The 12169-nt window shown below is 49.1% G+C and overlaps 1 long non-coding RNA gene across 1 annotated transcript; it reads left to right on the forward strand.

Annotated features, from left to right (window-relative positions):
• The first annotated feature begins 8446 nt into the window (after positions 1 to 8446).
• LOC110145559 (uncharacterized) lies at positions 8447 to 11606 on the forward strand. The gene is made up of 2 exons (XR_002316254.2): positions 8447 to 8756; positions 11134 to 11606. It is a non-coding gene; the product is annotated as an uncharacterized lncRNA (long non-coding RNA).
• The last annotated feature ends 563 nt before the right edge of the window (positions 11607 to 12169 follow it).

Below are 12169 nucleotides of genomic sequence, written 5' to 3' on the forward strand. Positions count from 1 at the left end.
CTGACACCTGGACCCGAGTCTTCCTATTCCTGAGCCTGTATTCTTTCCACTAAGCCTGCCTGTCTGCCTTTGATGAAGAAAGTCAAATTGGATTAATGGCCAAGCACAAGGAATTCTGGACTAGGGAAAGATCCTTGCCTGGCCCAGTGAGGGTGCAAGCACATCCATGTGTGCCCACAGAGGAAGACAGCCTGCTGTCCCTTGTCTGAAGGAAGGGAGAGGGTCTGTAAGTCAATATCCCTCATCTGGGATCCTGGGTAATGTGGTGAGAAGGAATAAGAAAGAGTGATGAACCAGGATTCCTGGTTATCTGGCTCATCTTTGGGAGTCTCTGTTTTCAGGAAAAAGGATAAGGACTTCAATGATCTTTTGAAAGTGATCAGTGTCTCATAAAAAGAGAGCTTCACTTGCTTTGGTGGAGGTGGCGGCTGGAGCTGCAAAAGTTCCGAAAAGCATATGTGGTCTGGGAACCTGTCTCATCAAATGGATCTCAGTAAAATATGTCTGAGTTGCTGCTTGACAAGATTTTTCTTTTTTAAAATAGAAATGTTTTTGGCTGTGAAATTTATTCTAATTGACCTTAACCTGTAGGAGACATGGTCCTGGCAAGCAACAGCCTAGCACCTAATTAGGGGACCAAAGACGTGAGTATAAGCCCCACAGGCTGCAATGTATTCCCCCAGTTAGGGAAGTGAGCATCCTTGTCCCTGCAGAGGAGGACTGCCCATGAGATAGGCAGGAGGAAACGCAGCAGCCGCTGGAGACCCGAGAGCACACAGCAAAATCTAGTTTAGAATAAACAAACACCGTTAGGTCCCTAAATGTCCCAGGACAAAGGAACAGACAAGGAAGATGTGGTACATATACACAATGGAATGGTGGCACAGTGGTGAAGAATCTGCAATGCAGGAGACACGGGTTCCACCCCTGGGTCAGGAAGATCCCCTGGAGCAGGAAATGGCAACCCACTGCAGTATTGCTGCCTGGGAAATTCCATGGACAGAGGAGCCCAGGGGGGCTACAGTTCATGGCACTGCAGAGTCAGACACGACTGAGTGACTGAACACACACACACACACAAAGGAACGAAACTGGGTCACGTGTAGAGGCATGGATGAACCTAGAGACTTATCAGAGTGAAGTAAATCAGAAAGACAAAGACAAATATCACATGTTAACACACATATGTAGAATCTATAAAGATGGTACAGAGGAGCCTATTTGCTGGGCAGGAATAGAGAGACAGGCTTGAGAATGGACTTGTGGACGCAGGCGAGGAAGTGGGGCGTGGGCTGAATTGGGAGATCGGGACTGACATATACACTACATGTGCAAAACAGCCAGCCAGCAGGAACCTGCTCCACAGCCTAAGGAGCTCAGCTCGGTGCTCTGTGATGACCTAGAGGGGTGGGATGGGGGAGGGAGGGAAGTCCAAGAGGGAGGGAATGTATGTGTACATATGACAAACCTAGACAGTGTATTAAAAAGCAAAGGCATCACTTTGCCGATAAAGGTCTATATAATCAAAGCTATGGTTTTTCCAGTAGTCATGTACGTTGTGAAAGTTGGACCAGAAGAAAGGCTGAGTGCTGAAGAATTGATGCCTTTGAATTGTGGTACTGGAGAAACAGTCAATCCTCAAGGAAATCAGCACTGAATATTCATTTGTAGGATGGCTGATGAAGCTCCAATACTTTGGCTACCTGATGTGAAGAGCCAAATCACTGGAAAAGACCCTCATGCTGGGAAAGACTGAAGGCAAAAGAGGAGAGCGGCAGAGGATGAGATGGTTAGGTAGCATCACCGACTCAATGGATAGGAATCTGAGCAACTTCCAGGAGATAGTGAAGGACGGGGGAACCTGGAGTGCTGTAGTCCATGAGGTCACAGAGAGTCAGACACAACTTAGCAACTGAACAACAACAACAGCTGATTCACTTCATTTTACAGCAGAAACTAACAATATTGCAAAACAAGTATATTTCAATTTTAAAAAAAAGAACAAACACCATCAGGTCTTGAAAAAAAGTTACCATCATTAGCTTTGTATAAAAGCAAATGAAACCATATAAAGTACAAGCGAGAAAAACCCTGAATACTATGGCTGGGAGAGACGAATCAAAAATAAAGAATTATGGAAACATGAAGGAAAAGTGATAAAGTTGATGACGCTGTCGTCAATTCAGGTGCTGAAAGCCAGCAAGTGGTCCTGGAAGATGAACACTCCAGTGATGAGGTGAAAGTGAGAAAATAAAGGTATAAGGTGGAGGGGGGTGGAATTCACTTAAATGAAAATTGTAAAATAGTAAGAAGGTATAGCATCAATATGTCAATAATACAAATCAATATTAACTAGTTTAACTGGAGAAAAAAATACAAAGATGAAGATATATAAAAGCCTTAAGTGAATCATGAAATACCAAATCTATGTTCTGTTACAGTATAAAGTAACTGGAAAAAAATTTACAACTAAAATTATCCAACACAGACAATCCACAGACCCCACAATTAAATGCAGATGGGGAGACAATAAAGGGGTGCTGGAAATACACATGTAAATACACTGAACACTTTTACTTTGTTCAGACCTACATCACAATCAAGTGTTCCTATGTTTTAAATTTGCACAATTTCAATCTAAACACTACTCTGGTGTCAAACATCTCTGCTCACTTTTAAAACGTACGACCAATTACAAATTTAAATTTAACAGCAAAGCACAAAAGGCCTAGAAGCCTAAAGTACTCATTGGTGTGCAGACAACCCACAATCGCTGCTTCCCTAATAATTATGGAAGCACATAGAGGTGTTCACAAATTATTACTTCACGCCCCAGGTCCCAAATTAAAGAGGCCACCAGACCCAGATCTGCATGCCCGTGGGGGTGTCACTCGCCTGGACCTACCTAATAATAATCTGATCCGCTGGCACCAGGAAAAGGCAGCAGGGACGGACAGAGGTGGAGCCGCGGGCTGCCGAGCCTGGTACAAACACCTTCACACCGAATTTAATCACATATCAGCTTCAGCTCCATCACACGACCACTGGGGAATACTTACAGTGCTCTAAGATTATCTGCTATTGTAACAGGGAAGTATTCAACTCCTCTACTGTGCTAAAAAAATAGTAAGAAAAACTATTATTACAAAAGAATAAAATTCTGAGGTCTCCTCTCCATCTTACATCAGACAAGAATGAATTTTAACGTCCTTAAATGAACTACTAAAGAAGAGCTCAGAAGTAACATCTTTAAAAAAAGCCCAAATTGAAAGGGAAAATTTTAATGTAGCAAATAATCACTCAAGCTGTCATTTCTAAGCATGTAAACAACTTTCTAACAGGTTAGCTGAAAGCCTAGAAACCTTAAAAAAGGGGGGGGGTGCCCAGAAGCCTAAACTTGTTTTTACAGAGCATACCTGCTAATATTTCACTATCTTTGCAAGCTCGTGAGAGATAAGGTAGAGAATGCCAAGGTGGCCACACAAGTTCACGGTCAGGAGGAGCAGGCCTCCCGTACTTAGCGGCATGTTTGGTGTCAACAGGATTCAAGAAGCTCAAGTTACCCACTTCGATTAATATCTTTAAAATTATTTCATGTTCTAATAAGTTGATTAAGTAATGACAAATTTATGCAGAGAAGGGAATACCAGCTATGTCTCCAGGGAGCACACACTCGGGTGAAAGTGACTCACAAACTCCCACTGATATTCACACAAGCACACTCCTGAATGAAGCCAATGCGCAAAGGCACCAGCTGTTTAGACATTTCATGTCACTGGAGACTATTTTATCCTACAGAAACACGCATTTCCACCACAGGGGAAAAAATAAAAATTAACTACTGTCCTGCCAAACTCACCAATATGCTGCCTCTGTTCCTACCAGCTCTAGTGGGAAATTTAATCCTGTGTCCATAACCAACTACTGGGATGTGGCTGTATGCATGCGTGCCTAGTTGCTCAGTCATGTCTGACTCTTTGTGACTCCATGGGTTGTAGTCTACCCTATTCATGAGATTTTTCAAACAAGAATAGTGGAATGGGTTGAACTACTGCAGTAGATCTCACAAATACTCAAACAGATAACTAAAAATAAGCCAATAAACTTTGCCTTAAATGGACTTGGAGATATTTTAAAACTTTACTCAAAGGTAATTTACTTTTAATTGCATTCTAGACTATTCCATTAATTAGTATACCTCAACTAAGGTCTGAAATTCTTGAAAAGTCACATGGTCTGATTGGTTAGTTTTTGCCTATATCCCCGTTCCTAAAAGAATACTTTCTCCCAACCGTTTGAAATTAAGTTAGCCCTAAGATATGGTTTTAATGAAATCACTAGTAAAAACCTAAATTCCCATCCAAATAAAATGTATACTTGTGTTCTCAACAAAGGTAACTAATAACTATGTATTAATAAATTAGGCAGACATACAGTCAGTGAGTTTACATTCACTAATGTCTCTGGCCCTTCAGTAATTCTCAAGAAGGACTGTCATACACATCATTTTATAAGGTGACATGTCCTTAATTCATTGTCCCCATCCAGCTCATTTCTACATAACACAAGGCAAATGCCAGTCTCAGTGAAGGACAACAAATCCATCACATCAGTCGTCTGCTATGGTGTGGAAAAGTAATAGCTTAATGAAAGGGGGGTTAGCTAGTCAATCATGGCAGTATCAGAGAAAAACATATTCCCCGGAGCATAGAGCACGTGGCAGGCACTGCCTTATTCTTAGGCAGCACAGGATCAGGTCAGAGGAGATGGTAATTTCGGTGAAGAACCAACAGGAGCTGATTGCCACCAATAATGTACCAAAGCCAGAAATTTCACATCTATACCTTTCCTTTCTGATAGGCAACCAATACACCTAAATTATATAAAACATTAAAAAAAAAGACCATTTCTGCCCTCTGATTTTAAGCATGCTGTATTTGGTTGGCATCTGTTCACTAAAAGGTACTAAAACAAATGATACAGTAATTGAGAATAAGAGATTTTAAAACATTATGTCCACATTTCTTGGTCAAAGATGTTCATATAAGACAACAGGAGGCTCCGCATGTGAGTGTGAGGAAAGAGTCAAACCCATCAAGAAAAACAATCTCAGGTTTGTTACCCTATCCAGCAAAAGCCCCGAGTCTCTCCGGGGTCAGGGGGTGGGGTGCTTGGACATGAAGGCCAGAGGTCTGCAAAGCACCACGAACCAGACTGGGCGGGGGTGGGGGGTGGCGGTGACTAACTTCTTGCTTACACAATGCCACCCTGGAAACAGTGTCCCAAGTTTAGGAATCCCCATTTCACTTCTACAATCAGATTCTTTTAAAGGATTTTACAAGTACTTTTTGGATACAATTTTGCTGACCTCTTAAATGTTTGTTGACCTCTTAAATGTTTGCTGACCTCTTCAAATATAAGACAGTTTTGCCAAAAGGATTCCGGTCTCGTAAACAGACTCATTAAATAACCTCTCCAATGGAGACAGATTAGCAGCAATTCTGTTTCACATTTCTCGATGTCATTTTGCGATGCCCACTACCATGAAAAAGGACCTTCCACATTTCTTTTCTTTGGGGGAGATTTGTTTGTTCAAAGGGAATTACATAACCGCCACTAAGCGCACAGCAAAAAAAAAAAAGTTCCTTTTAACATTCCTCGGCTTCAGGATTATTTGATTTGCTAACCTGGCTCACTTTTTCCTGGCATTAAGGGCAGAGTTAAAAAAGAAAAACGCAGTTTTTGAAAACCTTTTGCGCACTTGGGCAGCAGCGCGGCCTGTGAGTACGCGGGCAGGATGAGTCAACGGGACGCAGCGCAATGAGAGAGATTAGTTGTTCCCAGAGCTGCCTCACTGGAGACCAGTTGCTAGAGTGGAGCGTGGGCCCCTTCGGTAAGCAGGTGCAGGGCCCACCCGGGCACTCATTCCATTCGCAGGACTCATCACACACTCGCTCCAGGCCCTTGAGACAGCTCGCAGGTCCTGGGTGTGCCCCGCGGGGACGCACCGCCCTGGCAAGCCGGGCGCGCGACGCCCTGGGCGCTGTGCGCAGGCGACCCGGCCCGGCGGGGGTCCCGCACGGTTGGAACTCCAGCTCGGGATCTGGTTAAAGAGCGGGGTTATTCTTCTTTTATTAGGGAAGTTACTCTTTCAACGAGTAGAATAGGAACGTGACCTGTAATCCGCACACAAGAGTTGTGGGATGGAAAACAGACCCCGCGAAGGTCTGGGCAAGAGGAGCGGCCGCGCCGGCAGGGATGGGAGCCCCAACTTTAGTGAGATGCTAGGGTCCCCGGGGCAGGCCCGGGTCACTTGCCAGTGCCCTGTTCCGAGGAGCCCCGAAAAGCCAGCCAGGGAGGGGAGCAGCAGAAAACCTCCAGGGCAGTGCCCTGCACAGCCTTCCCGAGACCGCGGCACCCTGTCCCCTTCCTTTTGGGGGGAGGAGGGGCGGGCTGACAGACTGGGACACAGTCACCCAAGGGGCAAGTCAGCGACAGGGCTGGGGCCCGGGCCGCTCTCCACCGCCTTCCTCCCCTCCCGCAGGGGGAGCTCTGGCGGGTGGCAGGGAAAGCGTGGGGCTCCGCCCGCGGGGACCCCCAAAAGGGAGCGCACAATCCCCCAAAGGAGCGCGCACACAAACGCACACACGCGAAAAGCGCCGGGGCCGCGGACTGACACTGTTACCCGGGCAACGACCTGAGCGCCCAAAGTACACAACTCCCTTCCCCCGCCGGGCGCGTGCTCGCGGCCCCGAAAGGAGCGCCCCGTCCCGAGTGCTCGCCGCGCGGGCGCCGGCGCGCGAGGCGAGGGGAGCCCGGGGCGGCTTACCCGGTCGGGGGCTTGGCCGCCGAGGCTGGCGACGCGTCCATGGAGTCGGCGGGCGAGGCGGGGCGCGGGCGGCGCTCGGGCCCCGCGAGTCAGGCGCTCGCTGCCGCCGCCGCGGCCCTCATTCACTTTTTCCGCGCTGACCCATCGTCCTCCGTCGCGGGCCGGCGGAGGACAGCGGCCGGGCCGGAACGGCAGAAGGGGCTGGAACGGACCCAGGCGGGCGGGGGCGCGGGCCGCGGGGAGGGGCCGGCGCGGGGCGGGGGCGCGGGAGCAAGGTGCGCCGCGCCCCCGGGAGCACCGCCCCCGCCGCCGCGCGCCTCCGGAGCGGCCGGCTCTGCCAGCGGCGCGTGTTTAGGGCGGGGGCCGGGCGGCAGCCCGGCCGGGGAAGATAACCCGGTTCTCCGCCTCCCGCTTCCCCGGGCCTCTGCTCCGGGGAGGGCCGGCACGGGTCTCCTGGCGCGTGGGGGTCCCGGGAGCGCGCCGCGCGGCGGCGGGGAGGAGCTGCGGAGGGGGAAGCACCTGGCAGCCTCGGTGGGAGGACCGCCTGGAGGACAGAGGTCGGAGCACTAGGAGTGAGTGGTGTCAGCCTCGCCGCCCTGGAACCCAGAACCTCCTTCCGGGCAGCGGCTCTGGTGCGGTGGGTCTCTACGTGCGTTCCTGACCTGCCGCACCTGGGAACCTGTTAGCAAGGCAAGTTCGGGCTCCACCCGGTCAGGTATTGAAAGCTGTGGGCCTGGGGCCGGCCCAGCCTTGCTCCTGAGAGCTCAGGTGGACGTAGGCTCGAGTTTGCCTGGTTGGTAGAGCGGCGCTGCGGTCGCGCTGCTCGTGATGGATTCGAGGGGCCGCAGGCAGAAACGCCAGCACAGGCAGCCCACGTGGGGCCCAGAGCAAGCCAGCCAGAGACCCCACATCTTCCGAGCTTCACCCCACACTCCTTCTGACCCGCCCCGAAGCCACAAAAGGGATCTGGGCGAGTGCAAAAGTCTGATTTACAAAAATGACTCTTTCGTGGGGTTCCAAGGACTAGAATAAAATATAAGTAAGTGAGCCTGCAGTGATGGGTGTTAGAGGAGGCGTTCCTTTGAGTCTAAAACTGGGATGAGGAATCCAGAGGCCTGCCTGAGCCTTCCTCCAGCTGCCCTCCAGCTTTTCCCTTAAGGAAGAGGAGAGACCAGTCCAGATACAGAATGGGAAATCCTTGCTGGGACTTAAAAGGCCTTAGGTACTCAGACCTGGGTGCCCACCCGGAGTGCACAGCCACACAGCCCAGCACGCTGCAGCTCTGCCTTCCCATTCTGCGCATCTCGGGCATCTGCCTAGGATGCTCTGCGGTGTCATTTCCAGTTCTACCCTGTGGTCCGCGCTCAGATGCCACCTCCCCAGGCAAGCCGTCCAGGAGCACGCTGTGTGAAATACAGACTTAGTTTTGCTCTGCATGTCCTGAGTTATTTTTCTTCTAAGCATTTATCTATTTGTATATAGCATATATTTTTAATATAGATTTGTTGTTTGCTCATTTTAAATATTTGTATTTACAAATAGCTGTTTATGTTTTCATTATAGATAAAATTTTGCTTCTATATATGAATGTGTCTGTGAACTTTGTTTATATAAGTAAACAATTACAGGTGCGAACATTATAAATCAATGGAATATAAATATGTATGTCATATTTGGCACGTTTTGTCCTTGTCTGGCCCTCTGTCTTCTCCCCTAGAATGTGATCTCAGTGAGTGTTGGGCCTTTGTCTGTTTCGTATATCATTGGACTCCCAGCATTTAGGACAGAGTCTGGCAGGTAGATGGGATGCCTGATAAATGCAGGGTGCACTGAATAAATGAATCTCTCCTAATCCTTCCCCCTCTAGGTGTGGGGATCAGGACTCCTCCTCAGGATCTCTGGAGTCCCTCCTTACTCTGGAAGCCAGGTAAGAAAGGGCAGCCTGGGAGAGGCTAGAGATCCCTGTCTGGATCCTGCTGAGGGTGCAGGAGGGAGTGCAGCTCACTGGAAGGCCTGGAAAGGCTGCGGGAGGAACTGGGGGAGGGGGGAGGCAGGAGGAATAGCCCAGTGTTCCCAATGGAGAAGTGGGTCAAAGCAGGTAGCTGTTTCTCAGGGAGGCAGTAAGCATCCGAAAAAGATGAATAGAAGGAGGCAGTGTCCCACCTCCAATCTGATGTTCAGATTGCTCTAGAATAAAGGCCCAGAAGGACCCAGAGACCTGGACACCTCTGATTCCAGGAGGGCCACCAGGCATCTCAGACCCTGAAACCCTACCGGCACATGTATTTAACCAGGAGTGGGGTGAAGGGTGAGGACTGGTGAGAGATGTCATGAGGAGGCGGGGGCAGGATCAGACTTGCCCCAGGAATGGTGGGCTGAGCGCCCAAGGCTTTAGGGGAGAGTTGGGCCAGCCTGGCAACCTCCTGGGTCAGCTGTGGAGGAGGAGCACAGAGCCTGGGAGGTGGGGAACCGGTTCTGTTTGCAACCCAAACTTCCTTTACTGGGGGGGTCCTGGCAAACCCACCTGTGTGGAGATGCGGTCCAAAATTGTGCAGCTCACAGAATGCTGCTGCTGTGGTGTGTTAGTCACTCAATCCTGTCCAGCTCTTTGCGACCCCATGGACTGTGGCCCACCAGGCTGCTCTGTCAGTGGAATTCTCCAGGCAAGAACACTAGCGTGGGAAGCCATTCCTTTCTCCAGGAGATCTCCCCAACCCAGGGATCAAACCCAGGTCTGCACTGCATGCAGATTCTTCGCCATCTTAGCCACCAGGGAAGCCCCAGTTCAAAGGATGCTTTGCAGTATCTGCCATATGCCAGTCATTGTGTGAGGAGGGGAGCCAGCTGACCACTTTGCATTGGAGCCAGACTGAAGAACCAGGCAGAGGCTTAACGCTTCCAGACACAGCGTGGGAACCGCAATAGGTGCGGGCTAAGCGTCTGCGGGCAGGGGCGCTGCCCCTGAGGCCCCCTGAGCAGGACACGCTCCTGAGTTTGCTTATGGAGCTTCTATAGCAAATGTACACTTGCGTGCAGGGGGAGCGGGTTTCCCTGCTGCTCTGTTCCTGCATAGTCTGTGAAGTTTCCCTGAATAAATTAGAACCTTTGCAGGTATTAACTGTCATTTAATGTCTTATTCGGGGCATTGTAAATATCCAGGGGTGTGCTGATAAATCTTTTAAAATGGCAAAAAAATAAAGCACCTCAATTTGAAGGCTTCGTCAAATTTTGTCATGACTGCTCCCACCCTGGCGTTTCTCAAACTGCCATCACCCATCAAGAGGTTGCTGAAGGCAGGGTTGGGGGTGGGCCCCCGCACCTTGGGGCAGCCACCCCATCTCACCTTCCTAAGTATTTCTGCACCTCTGCTGCTTTGCTGCAGGGGGCATGGCTGAGCACCTGCTCTGAGGCTGCGCACCGTGCTTGGCATGGCCGTGCCAGCTGTCACTAGCTCCCAGCTCTGGCTCCGGATGGCCACGAGGCAGCTCTGGACGCAAGGAGCGGGTGCTGGCCCTACTGCTGTGACGCTGAGTGCGAGGCCACCTCGGGGTCTCCCCTTCCTTGCCCTGACACCACCTCCCTGCTCTACTGCTATGTCTGCACCCAGAGCTCCCTTCCCCTTGGCAGGAAAAGCCCGCAGTGCCCACTCCACCCATGCAGTTAGTCCTGGCCTCCCGGCAGGGTGCCTGGAATACCCAAAGTCCCCCCAGCTACTCCGCATCCCTTTTGAGGAAAAGAAGAAGGAAATGCATGAGACAGACTCATTAGGAGGCAGCTCAGCTTAGAGTGGTGCTTCCCAAACTAGAATACACCCAAGATGCTCCTGGGAATTGTGTTAAAATGCAACTCCTGCTCCAATGTTCCAGAGAGTCTGCATTTCCAACAACTTCCCAGAGAGTCAGGGGCTGCTACCCCAGGGAGTGAATGTGCTGCCAGGTTTCTTCAGTCACATCCAACTCTTTCAGACCTGTGGACTGTAGCCCGCCAGGCTCCTCTGTCCATGGGATTCTCCAGGCAAGAACTGGAGTGAGTTGCCATGCCCACCTCCAGGGGATCTTCCCAACCCAGGGAGAATGTCTGGGTTGTGCCTCATCCTGCATTATCAGGTGATTCTTTACCACTAGCGCCAACTGGGAAGCTAGGGTTTAGAGTCAAGTATACTAACCTTAACCCTAACTCAGTAAAATCACTAAAGCTGAGTCATTTCTCCTTCTGAACTTTGGTTTCTGCCTCTGTGAAATAAAAGTCTTCAGAGGCAAATCCAGCTTTTCCAGGTCTGATAATGCAATTTTAATATAACACAGGGAGCTATGTGTTTAATACAACACAGGAACTAAAGGAAATCATCCCTGAATATTCATTGCAAGGACTGATGCTGAAGCTGAAGCTCCAATACTTTGGCCACCTGATGCAAAGAGCCGATTCATTAGAAAAAGACCCTGATGTTGGGAAAGATTGAAGGCAGGAGGAGAAGGGGACAACAGAGGACAAGATGGTTGAATGGCATCACTGACTTAATGGAGATGAATTTGAGCAAGCTCTGGGAGATGGTGAAGGACAGGGAAGCCTGGCGTGCCAGAGTCCATGGGGCCACAAGGAGTCAGACACGAGTGACTGAACAACAACAGGGAAATATGGTCTGTATCTTGTAATAACCTATAGTGGAAAAGAATCTGAAAAAGAATGGATTTATGTATGTGTGTAACAGAGTCACTTTGCTGTACACCCAAGACACTGTAAATCAGCTATAAGTCAATAAAAACTTTAATTATGTGAACTAACAAGTAAATTACATTAAAAGTAAGGGTAATAAATACTGAAAAAGAAAAAAAAAAGCCTTCCAGCACAGGGAGCTATAGTCAGTATCTTGGTATCTTGTAGTAAATTACAATGGAAAAGAACCTGAGAAAGGATAGATAGACGTATGAATATATGTAACAGTGCCTTTGCTACACACCTGGACCGCTGTAAATCACCTATACACCAGGAGGAAAACTGTACACAAGTAAGTAAACTACATCGAAAGTAAGGGTAATAAATGCTAAAAAAGAAAAAATAGCTTACCACATGATTAACACCAATTTAGATACGGAACTGCATATTTACATTGAGTATAATATGGACTGAATTGTCTCCTTGAAATCCAGGTTGACGCCTTAGTCCCCAGTGAAACTGTGTTTGGGAATGGGGCCTTTCAGACGGTGCTGCAGATTCAGTGAACTCATGAGGGTGGGGCCTTGTTCAATGTCACTGGTGTCCTTACAAGGGTCAACTGTAAAAGTTTTTGTGTGGACATGTTTTCATTTTTCATGTATTTCTAGGAGTGGAATTGCTGACCAT

The sequence above is a fragment of the Odocoileus virginianus genome, chromosome 1, assembly GCF_023699985.2.
Source record: "Odocoileus virginianus isolate 20LAN1187 ecotype Illinois chromosome 1, Ovbor_1.2, whole genome shotgun sequence".
NCBI lineage: Eukaryota > Metazoa > Chordata > Mammalia > Artiodactyla > Cervidae > Odocoileus > Odocoileus virginianus.